Source organism: Tupaia chinensis, unplaced genomic scaffold (genome assembly GCF_000334495.1).
Source record: "Tupaia chinensis unplaced genomic scaffold, TupChi_1.0 Scaffold138921_1, whole genome shotgun sequence".
NCBI lineage: Eukaryota > Metazoa > Chordata > Mammalia > Scandentia > Tupaiidae > Tupaia > Tupaia belangeri.
Window position 1 is genome coordinate 204,369 of NW_006198812.1, and position 22,997 is coordinate 227,365.

At 36.7% G+C, this 22,997-nt stretch overlaps 1 protein-coding gene and 1 pseudogene across 1 annotated transcript in view; one reads left to right on the forward strand and one right to left on the reverse strand.

The window, feature by feature from the left end:
- The window catches only part of MNAT1 (MNAT1 component of CDK activating kinase), a 240,324-nt gene that overhangs the window by 165,714 nt on the left and 51,613 nt on the right, over positions 1–22,997 (forward strand). The gene's annotated exons all lie outside the window — the stretch shown is intronic.
- Positions 6,319–7,423, reverse strand: LOC102480785 (plasminogen activator inhibitor 1 RNA-binding protein pseudogene; annotated as a pseudogene).

Below are 22,997 nucleotides of genomic sequence, written 5' to 3' on the forward strand. Positions count from 1 at the left end.
CTGCTAGCCCTTGGATAATAACCAAATATTTCTCCTTCGGGGATTTTATTTGTAGTTGCTTTAAATTTATAAACTGATTAGAAAAGAATAGGTATCTTAAATGTATTTATTTTCATATAGCTATCACACATTTCTTGGAAATTAATTTGTGTTATACTTGTGATAAAATTGTTTTCATTGCATGTCCTAATAGGTTCTTACGATCATTTGAAAGCTATTAAACATATTTTTACTTTGTATTTAGCAGCGTTACTGAATTCTAGTAAAATTTATTATTTTTTTAAGAAAGGTTTTTGTTACAGGGCTCGTGTGCTTGCCAGAGAGACAGAGAGGCAGAAAGCGGGAAATTGCCTACCCTCCAGGGAGATGGCCATGCTGCAATCCCTTCTCCATTTTCCTCTCTCGATCTTAGGCATGCACGAACACACGCCCGGTGTGTATGGGTTTGAAGCCACCAGGTCTGGGACTTGAACCCAGTTGAGAGTTCAGCTACGTAATCATTACTCCCCTGCTAATCCCTCTAATATAACTCTTAATAGTTCTTTAAAGTGAATAGTTGGGGTTTTATTTGGGAGTCAGACATTTGAAAAAAGAACTTTTTCTTTTAAATGCTATATTTCTGACTTTAGCTTCACATTTTATTGTGTTTGACTAGAACTTCTAGACCTAGTGTTCTATAATTCGGATAACTTCAGTTTTTTGTTTCTGTTTTTTTTTTGGTGAATGCCTCAAGTGGCTCATGAATATGTGTACTTTTTTTGGTTAAGATCTTTACTTATTGACTTCTTATATATGGATTGCCTAAGAATGGAGAAGGTTTTTTTTTTATTATTATTGTTTTTGTTTTATTTTTCATGCTGCCCATATACGTTTACATGTTAGTTTTACAAAAAAGTCTCAGGGGCATAAAAAAATCCAAGATTCTGGAAAAATACAAAAGTCACAAAAAAGACTGCTATATGTACATGTGTGTGTATGTGTGTGTGTGTGTGTGATGTATAATCTATATTATACTTGGTTTTAATTATAAAAAATTACTAAATTATTTTATTTTTATTTTTTTTTTTTGCTGGCCATGATAGCAAAATGACTTTAGTATCTGTTTTTGCTGGCATTTAAATTAGAAATCAACTTACATATCTAACATGAGTCTTTGTGCTTAAAGTTGTAGTCTGGCTTTAGTCTGGCAAGTTTTAAATCTTTTTTTATGCAATCATGGAAAAAAATATGTTTCTGCTTGAAGCAGTTGTCAAACAAGCTTCTTTCATCAACAGTCAGACACAGGGCAGCTGAATGAGGCTGTTTAGTCTAGAGTAAATGCTCACGAGATTACAAGGTCACAGAGGAAATGTAATTATACAGTTGATTCCAGAGAAGTCTTTTGTAGTAAAGACTTTAAGAGTATTAAATGATAATATTAATTAAAGTGTGTAGAAAATGAATTATGTTTCAAAAGTAATCTCAGAAAGAAAAGCAACAGAAAATAAGATAAGCTAAATTATTATAGTAAACTATAGTTTTAACTGAGATTTTTACAAGATCTTGAAAAAGCAAGTTCAATTTATTATTGGAATTTGGTTATTTCTCCCAAATCACTATAAAATTTGTTAGACTCTGCAGACCCTACATATAATTGTCTCCATTGGGAAATGAAACCTCGCTGTTGTGCTTAGCTCAGATTAACTGAGAAAACACTCGATTCTTTGGCAGTTCCTTTACTTTTGTCATTCATTTGCTTATCACTCAGCAAATATTTATGAAGCATCTGCTGTGTACCATTTATTCTTCTGGTAGCTGAGAAAATAGCAGTGAAAAAAAGGGAAGAAAATACCTATTATGAAGTTTATATTCTACTGGGATTAAAACCAGCAATAAAATACATTATTGAACCTATAACATGGAGTATTAGCAAGTTTTTTGTTTTTGTTTTTGTTTTTGTTTTAAATAGAACCAAAAGGGTAAATGGGATATATAAGAGAATATTTATTTGGCAAATTGGTTCATGTGATTATGGAGGCTAAGAAGGTATATGGTAAGCTCTTTGCATGCTGGAGAACCAAGAAAGCCAGTGGTGCAGTTCAATCTAAAGGTCTGAGAACCAGGAGAGCCAGTGGTGTGATTGTCAGTCTGAGGTTGAAGGCCTGAGCACAGGGGTGGGGAAGATGCTGGTGTGGGTGTGTGTGAAGGGGTAAATGAGAAAGTTGTAAGTCCAGCTGGTATAAGTCTTGAATCTGAAGGCCTACGAACTTAAGACTTATGAGTCTGAGGGCAGGAGAAGATGAATGTCCTAGCTCCAAAAGAGTGAATTTGTCCTTTCTTTATCATTTTATTCTATTCAGACTCTTAGCTAGATTGGATGCCTCCATTAGTGAGGACAGATCCTCTTTACTCTGTATGCCAATTCAAATCCTAACCTCTTCGGGAAGAACCCCAGAATATACCAAGACAACAAAAATTCATTTGCTATATGATATGTATGCTTGCTGGAGAGAGACAGAAAGAGGGAGAAAGAGAGAGAGAGAAAGCGAGGCAGCGCTCTTGCGGGGTTTGGGGTGGTGGTGGGGATGACCACATCACAATCTCTTCTCCTCCACTCTCCTTTTGGGATTTTGGACCAAACTCATACAAGTGTTTTTCAAGCCACTGGTTTGGGACTCGAACTGTGTTATAGGTTATGTAGGCTCTAGCTTCCTTAACCACTCCACCACCTGCTGGCCCCATATCCAGAAATGTTTTACTAGCTTTTTGGGCATCACTTTGTGTGTTATATGTCAGGTTGATACATAAAATTAACCATTACAGATGATAATTAGTACTTTGAAGACAAGTATGGCAGGATAAAGGGCTAGATAATGATTGGAGTAAGGTGCCATTTTTCTTCAGATAGGTAGGAGTCTTTTCTAAGATGGTATTTTAATACGGGCATGAATTAGGCAAAGAAATAAGTCATTGGAAATGTCAGAAGGAACTGTAAGTGCAAAGGCCCTGAGCAGGTGATGTGTACGACGAAGAAGAAAGAGTCCAGTGTGTTTGAAGCAGGAGTGAATATGAGGGATCGTCAAAGAGTTCATGGAAAATTGTTATCATGAAAAGCTACGTATAGATTTCAAACTTCTTTTGGTATTAAAACAAATTTATATTTTAATTTCATTTCTCCTTGAATCTTAAATTTACCTTGTATGGGGGAATGGTAGGAGAAGAGGTAAAATGTAGCAGATTTTTATGAAAGGGGGTAGACTTTTTTATTTAAGATAACAGAACCTTTTAGATCATTGTCAAGACTTGGGTTTTCACTTTGAAGGAAATGGTAAATTATAGGAGGATTTCGAACAGAGTTATGCCATGATATGACTTACATTAAGAAAGGTCTACTATAGGAGAGTTGATGGTGGGGATAGGGACAAGGGTGAAAGCAAGATAAGGGGGGCAGCAGTCCTGATTAAGATAGTAGTGGCTTGTCTTCACATGGTGACAGTATGGTTGCTAAGAAAGTGGTCAGATTATTGATAAAATTTTGATCTCAGAGACAGAATTTTTAACAGATTGGTTTTTGAGAGTATACAAAAGAAAGGATGACTCCCAAGGTTTTTACCTGAGGAAGTAGTCACTCCTAAAGTTTTTATCTGAACAATAAAGCTGCCATTTACTGTGTAGACAGTAAAGGGTTGTATTGTCTATAGAAACCAATGAAAGTCAGTTTTTTGTTGTTGTTGTTGTTTAGATTTTTGCATAGGGTGTGTGCTCACTGGAGAGAGAAAGAGACAGAGAGAGAAGGAAAGTGAAAAATTACCACCCAAGAGGGTTGGCCATGCCATATCCCTTTTCTTCCATTCTCTTCTTGGGATTTTAGGTATGCATGCACATACACCAGAAGTGTTTTTCAAGCTGCCAAGTCAAGGACTTGAACCTCAGTTGGCTATGTAGGATCCAGTGCCTTAACTACCACCCCACCTTTTGGCCCTAAAGTCAATTTTTAAAAATCACCATGTAGGAGCCCGGTGGGTGGTTAAGGGCACTGGACTCCCACATGGACAACGGTTCAAGTCCCAGGTCTGGTATCTTGCTTTCTCACTTTCTCTCTTTCTTGCTCGCTCTCTCACTCACTCCGTCCTTCTCTGGTCAAATTAAAATAAATGAATAAGTAAATAACGTTAAATAAAATAATTCTTAAAAAAAATCATCATGCACTGACTATTCTAAATAATAATAGGTTTTCAAATAGAGTAGCTCTCCTTATTCATAGTTTTCTCTTTCAGTTAAGAATATGGTTCATTGAAAAATTCCAGAAATAAACAATTTTAAATTGTGCACAATTCTTAGGAATGTGGTAAAAAAAAAACGTGTGCTCTCTCACTTATTCCCATCTGAGAAGTTAATTGTCTCTTTATACTGCATATCCATACTGTATGATCTGTCTGCTCGATAGTTCCTTAATAGGTATGGATTCTCAGAACAACTGTTGTGATATTACAGTGCTTGTGTTCAAGAAAGGCTTATTTTCTCTAATGATGTCTTCAAAATGTAAAAGTAATGATGCTTACTATTGTTATACTTGCTTTATTTTATTACTGTTGTTAGTTTTTTACTGCACCTAATTTATAAGTTAAACCTTATTAGAGATTTATCTATATAGGGGAAAAACAGCATATGAAAGGACTTGAACTATAGTTGGCCATGTGGAATATGGCTCCTTTAACCACTATGCCCTGGGGCCAGCCTTTTATTCTTATTTTTACTTTTAACTGCCATGGAGTATGTATGCTTACAAGAGAGAGACAGAAAGAGTGGGGAAGAAAGCTTCCTCTCTCCATGGGACATTATTGTGCCTCCATCTTTTTTGCTCCATTTCCTCATCCTGTTGGGATTTGGGGCACACATGGACCTGGTGTGCTTTTCAAGCCAGTAGGGCTGGGATTTGAACTATGGTTGGCTATGTAGACTCCAGCTCCCTTAACCGCTAGGCTATAAGATAGACCCTGACCAAAACATTTTGATAATTTAGTCATAGAAATAAATTTTTTGTCATATTTTGTCACGTTATTTTAAAAAGTATAGGAGATATAAGAGAGATTTTAAAAAAAGAAAAGGAAGAAAGAAAGAAAAAAAGAAAGAACGAACGAACCATAAGGGGACCAGCGGGTGGTATAGTGGTTAAGACACTGGACTCCCACATGACTGACTGTGGTTTGAGTCCTGGACCCGGTGGCTTGAAACTCACTCTGGCAGCGTTTGTGTGCATTCCCAAAAGCCCAGGGGAAGGGATTATGGCATGGCCATCCCCCCCAGGGGGGGATTTCTCACTTTCTCTCTTTATTTCTCTTCTGTCTCTCTGGAGAGTGCACACACCCTATAGGAAAAATCACTCTCTCTCAAAAGAAAAAAAGAAAAAAAAGAGGAGGACGACAAACATTAAGTAATGGCTAGGAATTGTATCCTATATAGAAACTTAAACAATTACGACTATTGAAAATGGAAAACAAATGACTGCTTTGGAAGGAATGTGTGAATGAACATAGGTGTCTGCTTTTTGGGCTATGAAGGATTTTTGAGGAGAAATATTATTTTTGAAAGGAAAATTATGAAAAAGATGATAAAATATGGATCAGATGACCAGCCAGCATTGGCTCTTTATTCTGAAATATTTCAGGGTGGGAGAAGATGCTGATTGGTTCAATGTAACTTTGATATTTATTTGACGGGAAACAAGATGCTAATTCAGGTATGCTTTTCAAATCCCATTGCCTTTCCTGGATCTCTGCTTGCCTCAATAAAACATTTTCAGCCTTGCCCAGCTTCTGAAGCTTAGCTTTTTGTCTTATTATTTATCTCTGTAGTTCTTTAATTTTTTTTTGTTTATGCAATTTCAAAATTTTATTTTATAGTTTATTATTTCCTTTTAATTGTTGTATCTTTATGTCCTGCAACATGTTTTTTCTTTCTTTTTAAATTTTTTAATAAAGCAAAAATTGCAGGTTTTTTCTTTTTTTAAAACACTTCACACCTGTATTTCAAGTTTAGAAATGCATATGTGCAAGCAGAATACAAAAGTATTCATGAAGAATGCATACTCTTTGAAAGTTATGAAAATATCCCTTTTACCAATACATTTCAAAATACAAACTGACTACTATATTTGTAACTTCTGGGCAGTAAGAAAAGTTCATTTTCAAAACAGATAAAATTCAGTCTTTAGGTGTGAGTCTTCCCCCACCTTTTCTTTTTTTTTTTTTAAATTTTAGTCATTTGAGATCTTTAAGCATGCAAAAGCTTTTAATAGAAGGGTCCACAAAGGAACCAGGGCTGTCTTGTGGTACCCAGTTAAGCCAGAGCTGTGAATGCCTCTTGGTCATCCCTACCAGGAGTAGATGTGCTTGACTGGTTGGTCCGGCTCCCATGGGTTTGGATGACCACCTCGTCTTCCACATCCTGGGCAGCCAAGGTCTCCAAAACTGAGATGTTACATCATTTGCTGGCTTCCAGAAATTATGGTTCATAACTGGATCTTCAGCATGAACCTCTTCACTCTGATTTATGAAGAATAAATCCTTTCTTCCATTGTCCATCAACACCTTCATCTGGTTTTCGGCTATTAAATTCTACTTTTGCCCAGTCTTTATTTGCATAACCTTCCACTCATCCAAAGTCATCTCTTTTGGACCCTCTTCTTTTACTTCTTCAACCTGGTTTCTACATTTTCAGTGTCTGCCACTGGATGTTCTTCAGGTGTTTCCACAGTCACAGTTGATTAATCCAAGTCAGTTAATTCATCTTTGACATTCCCCAGTTGTGAGATCTGCTACCTCCGTGTTTGTCCCCATGCTCAGGCCAGACCTATCACTTCCACTATGCCTATCAAATTCATGTTTGCCATAGTACTCAGATCCATCTCCTCGGCCCATGCCATGTACACAGCCTCCTCGACCTCTTCCAAGATCTCCATGGACTCCCACCAGTCAATAATCTATCTATCATCTGAAAATTATCCTCCTTCATCCTTGTCTTCATGTGGATTTTCAAATCCTTGCCCATGAAGAGGTCATTTTTAAAAATTTTATATCAATTATTTTCTCTTCACTCTGAGTTGTTACTCAGGTTGCCTGCCATCACGTCTTACTCCTTTTTTCTTAAGCACTACTATTGCATCTACTCTTACTTATCAGTCATGCTGATGTTGCCAGGCAGCAGGTTCTTTTGGTCTTTTTGGAACTCTATGCAGTTGTTTGCCTGCTCTGTTAGAGTTGGTCTGGGCTGTAGTCTGAGGTGCACTCTTGGCCCCAGGACCCCCAACGCAGCCCCCACTAGTTTCTTTTTTCTTATTCTCTGCTGCCTTCAGCTCCACAAAGGGGTCCTGTTTGTCATCAACTAACTGGATGAATCAGTTGGTGACCACGCAGCCGAAGCCTTCCTGTAAATGTCTAGGCATGATAGTGGCTTTACAATGCATTCCTCCATGCATTGCAGCGGGCCACACTGAGCCAAGCGCACCTGCTTCAGTTTTCCCAGAAGATCCAGATTATTTTTCCCCAACAGAGAACTTTATATTCTTTTGTCTATTAAATGGTTCTTCTCTTTGCCCCTTCCACCCATCCTCTACTATCTACTCTCCTCCCTTATAGTCTCTGGTATCTACACTTATCTTCTCTACTATCATATCTTTAGATCTTTTAGTTTCTGCCATAGAGTGTAGGCATTCAGAACCTATTGAGTGAGGATAAATAGTGTGTATCTTTCAAAGTTTGACTCACTTCGCTAATATTAAGTCTTTTATATTCATCCACTTTTAATCAAATGACAGGGTCTCATGGTTTCTTATGGCTGAGTAGTATTCCATAGTGTATGTGTGCCACAGTTTTTTTAACCCAGTCATCAGTTCTTGGACAGTTAGGTTGATGCCATTTCTTAGCAGTTGTGAATAATGCTACAATGAATGAATGTCTTTCTGACTGAGTGCTTTCCTTTCCTTTGGGTAAATACTAAGGAGTGGGATTATTGGCTCATATGGTAGTTCTATTTTGTATATTTTTGAGGAACCTCCATGTTGTTTTCCATAGGTTTGTACTAATTTAGCTTCCCACCAACAGTGTAATAGGGTTTCCTTTTTACCGCAACCTTGCCAGTACCTGTTCTCTATTTTTTTTTAATATTAGCCATTCTAACTAGAGTTAAGTAGTATACCTCTATATTTGTAAATAATACAGTTATACTACATTTATTTGATTTGTAATTTTGTACTTTTACCTTGATTTCCTAATCTAAGGAAGAATTAGTCCTCTAAAACTCCTTCCCTAGCCTTATTCCACTTATCTTATTATCTCCTGGTATAGTTATATCACGCTTTTTAAATGAATCAATATTGAGTATTTCCATGTGAATATGTAAATATTATTTTCAACTGAGTCACATATTACACAATGATTATGTTTCTTTATTGTAGAGTTCCCATCATAATTACTTTGGTTTTTGTCTCTCAATTTTTCCTGGGGCTTTCATGAGCATTTTGCCCACCTTATCAAAATCTAAACTCTTAATCTGTCTAGTGCTAATGAATATGAAAACAAAATAGATTTCACCATTTGTTGCCTTCTGCTTTGTTTCTTTCAGCCTTCTTACCTAGTATAGAGGACACTTCCATGCTATTTTGGTTAATAGTTTTGTTTTCTCTTATCCTTGTGTGTGTGTTTTTTGTATGTGTTAAAGATAAGCAAGTGTAGCCACTTTGCTAATTCATTATGAGTTTAGGCAGGACTTGTGGGATTGATACTTTCTAAATTGAAAAAATATTCTAAGGAGTGATTTGCTATCTTGAGATTTAGAGAAAATGCAGTCAACTTTTACATCTCTTGTGAGTTTTACCTTAAACTTAATTTAGAAAAAATTGAAAGTAAAAGAGGCAAAATTGATAATATCCTTACAGTCCTACTCACCTCATTCTCTCATTTCTACTTCTGCATCCTGGATAGAGAGAGGACGAACTATTCTGTAGCTTGGACTTGCTAATGAGAGACAAGTCTTCCCAGGTGAAGACATATTTGAACAGCCCTGGTCTCTCAACAACTGAGTCAACAGCAGCTGGATGTTTTTTAGAGCTCTGTGGTTAACTTTTCCATGAAGACACCATTCATCCTTAGGCAGACTTAGCTGTTAACTTTTATCCTTTCCTTTGGTTGAAGTTAACCTTGTTGTAGCTCTATCACTTTTATCTGTTCCTTGAGCTTGTCTCCTGATCTTGGCTTTGAAAGTTAGATTTGTTACAAATAATGTATACAGTACATTCTTAACCCACAATTTATATAATTTAATGTTTAAAAATGGTGTGTCAAAGGGCTATATTATTGGTGCTTTCAGATTGTGGATTATATAATTTTTTTAATGGAATAAAGTAGAAAATAAACTAGCCAAGGGCATTATATATTTAGTAAATGTAAATATTGTTTTTGTGTAACTTATGTTTAAGTTACATGTATATATACACATTTGTAATGGATTTTTACGAAAAGTATATTGCTAATTATGGTAAGAAACATTTAAGAAATGTTGTTTTAAACATATAGCACATAATAGAAGTCACCACTCTAGTGAATGTATTTTGAAATCTAACAAATTAGGTGTAAGCATAGATAGAAATAGCCTCAGACTAATGAGGAGTTTCTCTGCTTTTCTTTTTTCTTAAGGTAGGTATCGTAATACTTCTTGGACTTTTTAGTTACTGACCCTCATTTCACCAGGGAAAATAATCATTCTTATTTATCTTTTATGGCCAGTTAATTATTTTTATACTTGTTTTCCAGGTTTTTTGCCATAGGTCACTTGGAAAGAAACAAAGAGATACAGAGAGAGAAGGATAGCTACACTGTAATTCCTTCTCCTCCATTTTCTTCTTTGGGTTTGGGGCATGCATGCAGATGCACCTGGAGTGATTTTTTTTTTTTTTTTAAAGAGAGATTTTTTTTTTTTGCTATAGGGCACTTGTGCCCCACAGAGAGACAGAGAAAGAAAGTGAGAAATCACCTCCCAGGGGGATGACCACGCCACAATACCTTCTCCATTCTCTCAGGATTTTGGGCATATACATACACATGCCCGGAGTGAGTTTTAAGCTATCTGGTTTAGGACTCGAACCTTGATCAGTCTTTTAGGAGTTCTGCACCTTAACTACTACATCACCTGCTGGTTTCTCCTGGCGTGATATTTCAAGACACTGCATTTGGGAATCAAACAGTGGTCAACCTTGTAAGGAGTCCAGTGCCCTAACCATCATGTTAACTGCTGGCCCCAGTGGATTTGTATAGTTTTACATTATTTTATGAATAAGCAAATAGTGGAAAAAATTTTATTAGAAAATATTACAGAGATTTAAACGCAGCACAATTAAATTTTTATTCTGTGTGTTCTTGGTTTAGAAGATAGAAATATCCAAAGCCAGCAATGTTCCTTTTAACCAACCACTGATCAGTGGTCACTCATGAATACAGAACATATGCTTCTTCTATAAATTGAGTCAAAATTTAAAGTACATTTTTTTTTAAAGAGAGATTTTTGCTATGGGGTGTGTGCTTGCCTCAGAGAGACAGGGAGCCAAAAAATGAGACATCAACTCCCAGGGGGGATGGCCACGCCGCAATCCCTTCTCCTCCATTCTCCTCTCGGAATCATGGATACTCACACATGTTCCCGGTGTGAGGTTTAAGCCACTGGGTCTAGGACTCAAACCACACTTGACTACATGGGAGTCCAGTAAAGTAACTATTACGCCATCTGCTGATTCCTTATAACATTTCTAATTGACTGGAACTTGCCACAACTCCTGGTTTTTCTTGTGTTTGTGTTATCGATAGGCCATTTGGATTTAGAATTTGTTTTTATTTTGTTTATTTGTTTGTTTTACATAAATTAACCCATTATTGTAGGCTAATGATATTCCAGATGTCTACTGGTCTTTCAATTCCTTTGGTCTTCTGATGGTGGACTTCACTGAGACAGCCGAGGTGGTGGTGCAGGTCCAGGCACCACCGGCTACTGTTTTCATGCAGGAACCACAGTGCCAGATCCACACAGCCTGTCTCTTCATCTTGGTTTTGCCACAGAAGGAGCAGGTGTACTTGGCATGCTGATTTCAGTTTTCTTTTTCCAGAGGGAGGTACTATAGCGGATCCCATATTTACCCATAATGACAACCTTTTTGGTGCATTTAGCCATATTGCTGCCAACTAGGTCTGAGCCCAAAGTGCTAGAATTTTAAATACATCAAAATAAATTTAAGCAGGGCCAGCAAGTGGCATGGTGGCTAAGGGTGCTGGACTCCCGCATGGCCGACTGTGGTTCATGTCCTGGAACTGGTGGCTGGAAAGAAAGAAAGGAAGGAAGGAAGGAAATAAAATTCTTTAAAAAATTCATTCAAGCTTATCATTATCTCTTATTCTTTTTGTTTTTGCATTATCAAAATTCAGTGCTTTTGAAAACTAATTAATGGCTCATAATTTACCTAAGGAGAGAACCACCACCTCTTTGCTCCATAATTGCAAAAGATTCTAATTTTTCAATTTATGATCACCAATTAGAAGAAGTGATCAAGTTATAGCCAACTCTCTGTATCTGTGGGTTCTGTGTCTGTGCATTCAGCCAATTGCAAATGGAAAAAGTATTTCTGGGAAAAAAATAACAATTATAATAACACACATTAAAGCAAATACAGTATAACAACTGTTTGCATAGCATTTACATTGCATTAGTTGTTTTAAGTAATGTAGAGATGATTTAAAGTATAAGAAATGCACAGATTATATGCAAAACTAGGCATTATATATAAGGGACTTGGGTGTCTCCAAAACTTGGTATCTACAGGGGATCCTCGAACCAGTTCACGGCAGTTACCAAGAGAGGACTGTAATTGTTTATTTTTACATCATATTCTTTCTTTCAGATACCTGTATGTACATACTTGCCTATAGCATTTATCTATATAAAAACTTTATCAAATAAATTATTGTGCACAAACGTAAAAGATGAAAGAATGTCAAGAAGCATTATTTTAACACATTGAATGAAAAAAGTTCTTGTCTGAAATTGTTGGGAAATGAAATCCATCCAGCTTAGTGACTGAGTGGATGAGGTGATAATACTGATATTTCCTTTTTATCCTTTAAAATATGTACTTGAGGACCAGCAGTTAGCGTAATGGCTATGTTGCTGGACTCTCATGTAGTGGACCGCGGTTCGAGTCCCAGACTTGGTGGCTTAAACTCACACCAGGCGCGTGTGCATGCGTGCCCAAGATCCCAAGAGGAGAATGGAGGAGAAGGGATTGTGGCGTGGCCATCCCCCCTGGGGGGTGATTTCTCGCTTTCTGTCTCTCTGTCTCTCTCTCTGTCTGTCTGGCGAGCGCACGCACCCTATAGCAAAAACCTCTCCCCCAAAAAAAAAAGAAAAAAAAAAATGTACTTGAGTTACTGCAGATGAACTTGAGGGACCTATTGTGGAGTGATGATAATGTTCTGAAATTGAGTTGTGGTGGTGGTTGCACAATGCTGTAAATTTACTAAAAATCACTGAATTGTACACTCAGTTTATTGGTAATTCACTGACTTATGAATTTGAGAAGATTCATCCAGGACATCGTTTTCTGAAATTTAACTTATATGATCATCTTCATCATCATTAAAGTATGATTCATCTAATACTGGTGTATAAAGTGAGTTCTCTGAAAGCTTAAAAAGACTTCAGAGATGTTGTGCCCAAATTTCTTTCATACCCTTTTAAAGGATGATGCAATAATTTGGTAAGAAAACTGAGGGTTTTGCCAGACAGATAGAGACAGAGAGACAGAGAGCGAGAAATCACCCCCCAGGGGGGATGGCCACGCCACAATCCCTTCTCCTCCATTCTCCTCTCGGGATCTTGGGCACATACACACACGCGCCTGGTGTGAGTTTTAAGCCACCGGGTCTGGGACGCGAACCGCGGTCAACTACGTGGGAGTCCAGCGACATAGCCATTACGCTAACTGCTAGTCCCAGGATCAGCTTTTTTTTATATACAAAAAAGTCTGTTTGGATTTTTAAAAAAATTAACTTAAAATTTTAGAATAGCCCTGAATTTACAGAGCAATTGCTAATATAGTATGGTGGTACATATATCCCACCCCCTATCTTCCAACATATGATATATTTGTTATAATTAACCAACATTGTTAATTTTTATTTTATTTTATTCTATTTTTTTTTAGTTTTGGCTTTAGGGTGTGTGTGCTCACTGGAGAGAGAAAGAAAGAGAGAGGGAAACAGAAATCACCCCTGGGGGGATGACCACACTATAATCCCTTCTCCATTTTCTATTGGGGATACACACACAAGTACCCAGCTGTTCCTCATGCTGCCAGATCCAGGGCTCAAACTATGAAGTCAGCCCTGTAGAATCCAGCTGCCTGAATCACCAGACTACTGGCTAGCCCTGTTATTTTTTAATTAACTGAAGTCATACTTTCCTTTAGATTTCCTTAGTTTTTACTTAATGTCTTCTTTTCTTTTTCATTTAGGTTTTCTTTTTTCTTTTTACCGTAGGTTGTATGTGCTCACTGGAGAGAGACAGAGAGAAATCACTCCTCAGGGGGATGACCATGCCACTGTGCCTTCTCTTTCATTTTCCTCTCAGGATTTATGTCACACATGCACATGTACCTGGAGTGATTTTTAAGCTGCCAGGTCCAGGGCTTATACCACAGTCGGCCACATGGAAGTCTATTCACCTTAACCACCACACCTTCAGCTGGCACCACTTAATGCCCTTTTTGTGTTCCAGAATTCCATCCAGGATATTACATTGTAATTAGTAGTAGTGTCTCCTTATGCTTCTCATAGCCATGATACTTTCTTGGAATTTCCTTGTTTTTGATGACCTTGAGTTTTTGAGTAATATTGGCCAGATGCTGTAGGATGTACTTCTAATAGAATTTGTCTGTTTTTTTTTTTCCCCCTCTCATGATTAGAATGGGGTTATATATTGTCATGAGGAGCACCACAGAGATCGAATGTCATTTTTGTCATCTTGTACCAAGAGTACATACTGTTAATATGTCTGCTCATGATAGTTAACTTTGATCACCCGAGTGAGGTAGTATTAGCCAGGGTTCTCTACGGTAAAGTTACTCTACCCCTAAACCGCATATTACACTCTTTGGAAGGAGGTCACTATGTACTGCCCATACTTCAGGAGTGGAGAGTTATGATCTACTTCCTTGAAAGTGCAGTGTCTATATAAATTAGTTGTAGTTGTGCATGGGAGATTTGTCTTTTCTCCATCATTTATTTATTCAACCACTTTCTGTCACTAAGGACTCATGGATGGATGTTTGTTATGTACTTTAGGTTATAATCCAGTTTTGATCATTGGAACTGATTTACTTGGCTCTGGTGCTTATTTGACACTTCCTTATCATTGTATTATATTTTAAAATGTTACTTCCTTACTTTCTGGTACTATAAGATGCTCCAGGCTCATTTTAGGTATTTTCTGTCCTAGACTCAGTCATTTCTCTAAGAAACTCTACTTTATTCTTTTTTTTTTTTTTTTTTTGGAGAGATTTTCGCTATAGGGCACGTGCGCTCGCCAGACAGACAGAGAGAGACATAGAGACAGAAAGCGAGAAATCACCCCCCAGGGGGAATGGTCACACCGCAATCCCTTCTCCTCCATTCTCCTCTCGGGATCTTGGGCACATACGCACACGTGCCCAGCGTGAGTTTTAAGCCACCGGGTCCAGGATGCGAACTGCGATCAACTACATGGGAGTCCAACGACATAGCCATTACGCTAACTGCTGGTTCCCCCCTACTTTATTCTTTTGGAGAATGACATATTTATTAAAATTTTATTTATTTACTTTTTTTAAAAAGAGATTTTTGCTATAGGGTGCATGCGCTCATCAGAGAGACAGAGAGAGACAGAAAGTGAGAAATTACCCCCCCGGGAGGGGTGGCCACGCTGCATTCCCTTTTCCGTTCTCCTCTTGGGATCTTGGGCATACCCGTATACATGCCTGGTGTGAATTTTAAGCTACCAGGTCTGGAAATTGATCTACGGTCAACTACGTGGGAGTCCAGCAATGTAACCATTATACCATCTCCTGGTCCCTATTATTACTGTCTTTTACATTTGCTATAGGACATGGGCATGCATCAGAGATACACACACACATACACAGAGGGAAAGTCAGAAAGGAAGTCTCTAGGCTGGGAGTTGAAATGCAGTGAGCCATGACGGAGTCCAGGGACTTAACTACACCATACTACGTGCTGGCCCCAGAGAATAGTATTAGAAACCCCTCTAGATATACTCATTGCTTCAAGGGTGACACTATTCTTAAGTTTCTGTGATTTTGATTGGGACTGTATTGAATTACAGATAAATTTGGATCAAATTGGCATTCTAAAAATAGAATCTTTAGATTTATGAGTAAGGTATAGTTTTCCATTTATTTAGGTTCTTTAATTTCAGCAGTGTTTTATAGCTTTTAGTCTATAAATCTTTTACATATTTTGTCAAGTTCATCAGAATTATTTTATATCTTAAAATGTTATTGTAATTGGCATTATTTTAAAAATTTCAATTTATGAAGATATAATGAAATTTTATATATTGATCATATAGCCTACAGCCTTGTAAAACTCACTTATTAGTTTCTTGAAGAGTCCACTGTATTTTTTTGTAGATGATCATTTTTTTTTTTTGGAGAAGTTTTTGCTATAGGGTGTGTGCGCTCACCAGACAGAGACAGAGAGATGGAAAGCGAGAAATCACCCCCCAGGGGGGATGGCCACGCTGCAATCCCTTCTCCTCCATTCTCCTCTTGGGATCTTGGGTGCACACTCACACTCGCCTGGCGTGAGTTTAAGCCACTGCCACCGGGTCCGGGAGTCCAGCGACATAGCCATTACACTAGCTGCTGGTTCCTTCTTGTAGACAATCATTTTATCTGCAAATATAGTTTTACTTTTTCCTTTCCAATTTAGATGTCTTTTTAAAGGTATTTTTTCTATGAGAGTGAGAACATAAACAGGCACCCCCAAAAGGATCCCTGTACCATGATACCCCCACCTCAGCCAGCCCAAATCATGAGCACATGTGGTGCACACCTGCCATGTATAGGAAGGTCTTGGAATGTGAACCCAGAACCCATCCATGAGTGCCAGCATTGCAGAGGATTGCATTAATGCTATGCCACTCACATCCGTTAGAATCTCTAGTACACTATTGTGTAGAAGACTAAGAATAGACATTTTCTTATTCCCAGGGTTAGGTGGAAACATTTTATCTTTTGCTATTAAGACTATTCAGGTTGGGACCAGCAGTTAGTGTAATGGCTATGTCGCTGGACTCCCATATAGTTGACTGTGGTTCGCATCCTGGACCCAGTGGCTTAAAACTCACACCAGGCGCGTGTGCGTGCATGCTCAAGACCCCGGGAGGAGAACAGAGGAGAAGGGATTGCGGTGTGGCCATCTTCCCCTGGGGGTGATTTCTCGCTTTCTATCTCTCTGTCTGGCTAGCGCACGCACCCTATAGCAAAAACCTCTCAAAATAAGAAAAGACTATTCAGGTTATTTTATTTTACTTTTTTTTAGAGTGAACTTTGGTAGTTTGTGGTTTTCAAACAAAGACACATCAAAATAAAATTTCAAATATATATTGCTTTAAATATGTTCATAATGTTATCTTATTTTCATTTAAATATATGTAGAATGTGTGATTATATTACCATTCTTTAGAGAAATTAAAAACATGAATTACCTTAGTTAATAAGGAGACAGTAGAAGAGAACAGATTTAGGTTACAATCATAGAACATGCGTCTGACATTTAATTATATGTCTGTTAGCTTGCTAATTGAAGGTGCTGTAAACTGTACTTAATTCTTCACTTCATGTAATATTTTGAGTTGTACTGTGAAAGTACATATTCTGTTAAAGAACACTTTCAAGTAGAAATAACTTTATTTTCATTAGGTGTTGAGATTAAAGTAAAAAAATTATATTTATATATATGTATATATATGTGAGTAATATGAAGATTTAATTGTTAGGAAATTATTAGACATGTGTAACTTGGTGACTTTATTAACCTTTCAAATGTAAAATATATTGGCTCTTGGAATAATTTGTAGTTACCATGTTTTATGATTTAAGCTAAGTCTGTTTTCTTTTTCTTTCTCTTTATGAAGCAACATATAATTCATTCCTTTTTGGGGGAGAGGTTTTTGCTATAGGGTGCATGCTCTCGCCAGAAAGACAGAGAGACAGAGAAAACAAGAAATCACCCCCCAGTGGGAGATGGCCATGCCTCAGTCCCTTCTCCTTCATTCTCCTCAGAATCTTGGGCACATATGCACACGCGCCTGGCGTGAGTTTAAGCCACCGGGTCTAGGACTCAAACCGTGGCCAGCTACATGGGAGTCCAGCGACATAGCCATTATGCTAATTGCTGGTCCCCCAGATTTAATTCATTCTTTTAATTTCTCTAAATCCTTCTACCATGAATTTTCCATCTAAATTGAATATAGAAACATTGAAATAAAAACATAATCATAATAAACATTAGTGATTCCTGACTTATGAGAAATTATTTATTTCTATTTTCAGAACTAGAGATTATAAAAATCTAAATTTGTAAGAAAATATATATGATAATCATGTATTAGGACAATTAAACTTTTTGTCTGAAAGTCTCCCCCAGTTATCTCAGTCACATTTAGCTGAGTATTTGCTAAAACAGATAGGTTCACATTATAAATACAGTAAATGTTCATTATATAAAAACTTTGAAAATATAAGCAAACGGAAGAAAAATTACTTACATTTCAATTACTGAGTTATTGTTTCTTCAGTATTAAAAAAATCATGAGCATTAAATGGTTTTTAGTAAATAATTACCCATAACCTCTATGCTTTTCTCTTAACACTTTATTAATTAAATGTGACCTCCCTTTCTCCTGACTTGGAGTGGTCATGTCTTAAGTTAGGATACCAGTGTCACCACTCCCCAAACATACAGTCCAGCAAATGAAAACTAGATAGTTCACTTTGTTGGCATAAAATCAAAATATATTTAAGCTTTGGTTCTAATAATATTAAATTATTTTTAACATGCTCACAATGCCCAAAGTAGTCATTATTCTGACTTGAAGGTAATGTTGTCATACTTTTTCTGTTTTTTTTTTTTTTTTTTTCTATGTAACTGGTTTTAAATGTAAAAACATAAATCCTAAAGAATGGGAGTAGAAAACGGGATGGTTTTCATTTTCTACAATTTCCTGTGAGACCTGGCTCTAAACAAGGCACATATTTATAAAAGTCAATATAGTTTTATATACAGTGGTGTATTTAGTACATTTTAAAATTCTTTAATTTCACATTTCAGTCATTGGTATTTAATACTTTTATAGTAAATGTGTTTAATAACACTAGGTGAAGTTTAAAATAATTTTTGAATTATTTTACAGTAGAAACACCAGTTAAATCAACCTTTTCATAATAAATGTCAGGGAAAAAAATTAATTATTTTTGCTGCCACTGCAAAATCAATTGTGTAACTGTTCTTTATAAACTGACTTTTACATTACTAAATTCTAAACACTACTCTCCTGTAACTTGTCAAAATCAGGTTTGGTTAATAGATATTTTTAGTGATGTAATAGGAACTTTTGGCAGTGAGTCAGAATATAATGGACTGTGATTAATGTTTTAATAAGTACTTTTCTATTGCTCATGATGTAGAGGAGAAATGGTTTCCTGCTGGGATTGATAGGAGAATAGCAGGTGTGCATATAGTGTTTTTTAAAGACTTGGAATATTTTTCTTAGAAAAATTAATATTTTTGCATAGTTAAAATTCATTATCATAGGAGATGCATATGTTACCACAAATACCTAAAATTAATTTGGAAAAATAAAATTAGAAGGTGATTAGTGATGTTCTAATTAAATCTTTTAATTTTTGTGCTTTTTTTCTTTCTTGATGAAGCTATAACTTGAGGTCTTTGTTGTGTGAGCTTGGTTCTTACTGTAAGCTATAAGAAAAACAGGGATCTGCTTAAAGAATTTAGAATATATGAGCTCTATACCCCATTGTTTGTAAAATGAATTTTAAAAAACCTTATATACTTGGTGGCCATTTGTATGTCTTTTTTTCCAGAAATGTCTATTTGGATCATTTGTCCTTTTTATTTATTTATTTATTTATTTTTTAATGCCAGAGGACGTATGTGCTTGCCAGAGAGCGGTGGAGGGACTATGGATAGGGGGAAGAACGCCCCCTCTATGGAATGTGGTCATGCCTCAATCCCTTTTCCTCTATTTCTCCATTATGTTGAGATTTTGGGCATGTATGTACATGTTCTTGGCGTATTTTTCAAGCTGCCGGGGCCAGGATTTGAACCACTGTTGGCCATGTTGCATCTGGCTATAGAGTGGCCCCTGCCCATTTTTTAAGGTTTTTTTTTTTTTTTTTTTTTTTGCTATAGGGTGTGTGCACTTGCCAGAGAGAGACTTAGAAAATGAGGAATCACTCCCCATGGAGAATGACCATACCACAATCCCTTCTCCTCCATTCTCCTCTCAAGATTTTGGGCATGCACACACACACATGCTGGTGTGAGTTTCAAACCGTCTTGTCCTGGACTTGAAATGTGATCAGCCATGTGGGAGTCCAGTGGCATAAGCATTATGCCATCTGCTACTGAGTTGTTTGAGTTTTATTATCTGCATATTAATTTCTTGTCAAATGAATGATTTACAGTTATTTTCTCTTATTCTGTAGGTTGTCTCTTCACTCAGTTGATTATTTCCTTTGCCAACTGATACTTTTTAGTTAAATATAGTCATATTTGTTTATTTTTGCTTTTGTTGTCTGCACTTTTGAGATTTAATGAAAAAAAAAAATCTTTGCCAAGACCAGTGTCCTGAAGTGTTTCCCTCTAGTATTTTCTTTCTTCTTCTTAAAGGGAAAAAAAAAATAATCCCTTTTCCTACATTTTCCTCTGGGGATTTTGGGCCTGCATGCACACACACCCGGCGTGAGTTTCAAGCTGCCAGGTGTGGAACTCGAACTGTGATTGGCCATGTAGGAATCCAGTGACATAACTATCTGCTGGTCCCAATTTTTGTATTTCTTTTTTTTTTTTTTGGAGAGATTTTTGCTATAGTGCGCGTGCGCTCGCCAGACAGACAGAGACAAAGAGACAGAAAGCGAGAAATCACCCCCCAGGGGGGATGGTCATACCGCAATCCCTTCTCCTCCATTCTCCTCTCGGGATCTTGGGCACTTACGCACATGCGCCCAGCGTGAGTTTTAAGCCATTGGGTCTGGGACGCGAACCACGGTCGACTACGTGGGAGTCCAGCAACATAGCCATTATGCTAACTGCTGGTTCCCCCAATTTTTGTATTTCTTGAGTGGTAGAGAGGTCTTATTTAATTTTTTTGCAAATCAATATCCAGTTTTCCCAGTACCACTCATTAAAGAAACTGTCCTTCCTGTAGTGAATGGTCTTGATACCTTTGTAAAAAATGAGTTGGCTTTACATATGTGGATTTTTTTCCTGGATTATCTATTCTGTCCCATTGGTCTCTGTTCACCATAGGTAAGGTATGGAATGAACCCAAATGCCCATCAACAAATGAATGGATAAAGAAAATGTAGTATATATACATAATGGAGTACTATTCAGCAATGAAAAATAATGAAATACTATCATTTAAGGCAGCATAATAAGTCTTGAGGGAATTATATTTAGTGAAATAAGCCAGACACAGAAAGAGAAATACCACATATTCCCACACGTATGTGGAAGCTAAAAAATTGACTTAGGAGAAGAGAGTAAAATAGTCATTATAAGAGTCTGGGAAGGATAATGGAGAGAAGGGGCTAGAGAGATGTTGATTAATAGCGACTAAATTACATTTAGATTAGAGGAGTATAATTGTTCTATAACATGGTAGGGTGACTATAGTTAATAATAATTGTATATTTCAAGACAGCTAGAAGTGAGAATTTTACATACTCCCAAAGCAAAGTAATGACCAATGTTTGAAGTGGATTTGCAGATTGTACTGATTTGAATATAACACATGGTATCCATGCATTAAAAAAAACAAAAACAAAAACAAAAAAAACTGTACTGTACCACATAATATATAGAATTATTGTGTCAATTTAAAATTTGAAAAGAATCTGAAAGGGGCAGCAGGTGGCTTGATAGTTAAGGCTCTGGGCTCCCACATGGGTGACTGTGGTTCGAGTCCCAGACCTGGCCCTTGCTTTCTCACTTTCCCTTTTCTCTGTGGTTAAATTAAAAAAATAAATAAATAAATAAAAATAAGTAATTATTTTTTTAAAAAAAGAAATCTTAAAGCTTTTTCTCTAAGGCTAAGAAGTACAGATTGACAGTCAGTGAAATTTGGGATTATATGAGAATTCTTTATTGCAAAGGCCACAGAAATTTGGGGAGTTAAACCCAGGAGATTTTGTGTCAGCCTTGGCCTGAGTTAAGTGAAGACAAACTGGAAGAAATACTAGTCTGCCAGAGTTGAAGATTTGGCTCACAGCTTGCTCATTTCGTTTTTCACAGTTTAATTTTGGCAACTTACGTACAACTATGTTATTTTTTGTAGGTAGAGTCTTGAGACTCAGTAGATATATTCCATTTGGGATTAGTTCTGTACTGCCACAGATACCTTCTGCTCTATATTAGTCTGTGAATACAATTAAGTGTTTGTCTAAATGTATGTTTTTCTGGAAGAATTTTTCATTTTTTTCATCAGAGCCTCATAGGGATCCTGATTCTGTGAAGGGATCTAGAGTAGTAGTTCTCAGATTTTAGCATGTATCAGAATCACTTGGATGGTTTACTGAAATATAGATTGTTAAACTTTACCTTCTGGGACTCTGATTCAGTCAGACTGGAGTGGCCCCAGGACTTTCAACTTCTAGTAAGTTCCCAAGTGATGCTGATGCTACTGATTGGGCACTGCACTTTGAGATTTAATCTTGGTCAATGTTTCATAGTCCTTTTTCTGTTTTCCTATTTTATGTATAATGCCTATTTTGCAAAAAGGCTAATGTTACTGTTTTTCTGCCTCTCTGAACTTAACTATATCTTGACTGTCTTTCCGTGTTTATGCATTACATTATTATAAAGTAGTTCATGTTTATTCCATGTTATAATTTGCTTTACCAGTTCTCTGTTAAATATTTAGGTCATTTTCCATTTGTGGTTTTTATGAAACAAACTCTTTTTTTTTATTCCAATATTCCAATTACTTCATTAGTTAAAAAAAAAAATCCCTGTATTGAAGATTGATGTATTTATAAGGCTCATTTGAATTGACTTTTAACATCTAGCACTTGAACACTAATGAATACAATGACTGCCGCTTAAAAGAGACAGAGACATTTAAAAAGTACAACAGAAAAAGCTCCTTTCAGGAAACAAATACTTTACTTCTTACTGGTCCAGATCACTTACATTTTTTAAAAATGATGGAAACTTATTTGACCAGTAGACTTTTATAAATCAAAACATTTATTTCAGTCTTTATAACCGTAGTGAAACTTGTAGAGAGTCATAATAACTAACCCATTTGATTGCTTTTGGAGATATTTGCCATGTATTTTATGTATGTCACATATAAGTGGAGTTTATTGTTTGTCCTCAAATTTATGTTACTAAGTTTGTGCCAGCATTAAAAAGCTGTTAGAATTCAGTGCCTGCTTTTTAAAAAATTATATTCCATGCCTTAAAAAATGACGAAACTTGGGACTAGCAGTTAGCATAATGGCTATGTCGCTGGACTCCCATGTAGTCATACACAATTCGAGTCCTAGACCCGGTGGCTTAAACTCACGCTGGGCGCATGTGTGTATATGCCCAAGATCCCAAGAAGAGAATGGAGAAGGGATTGTGGCGTGGCCATCCTCCCTAGGGGGGGGGGGGGGATTTTTTCCTTTTTTT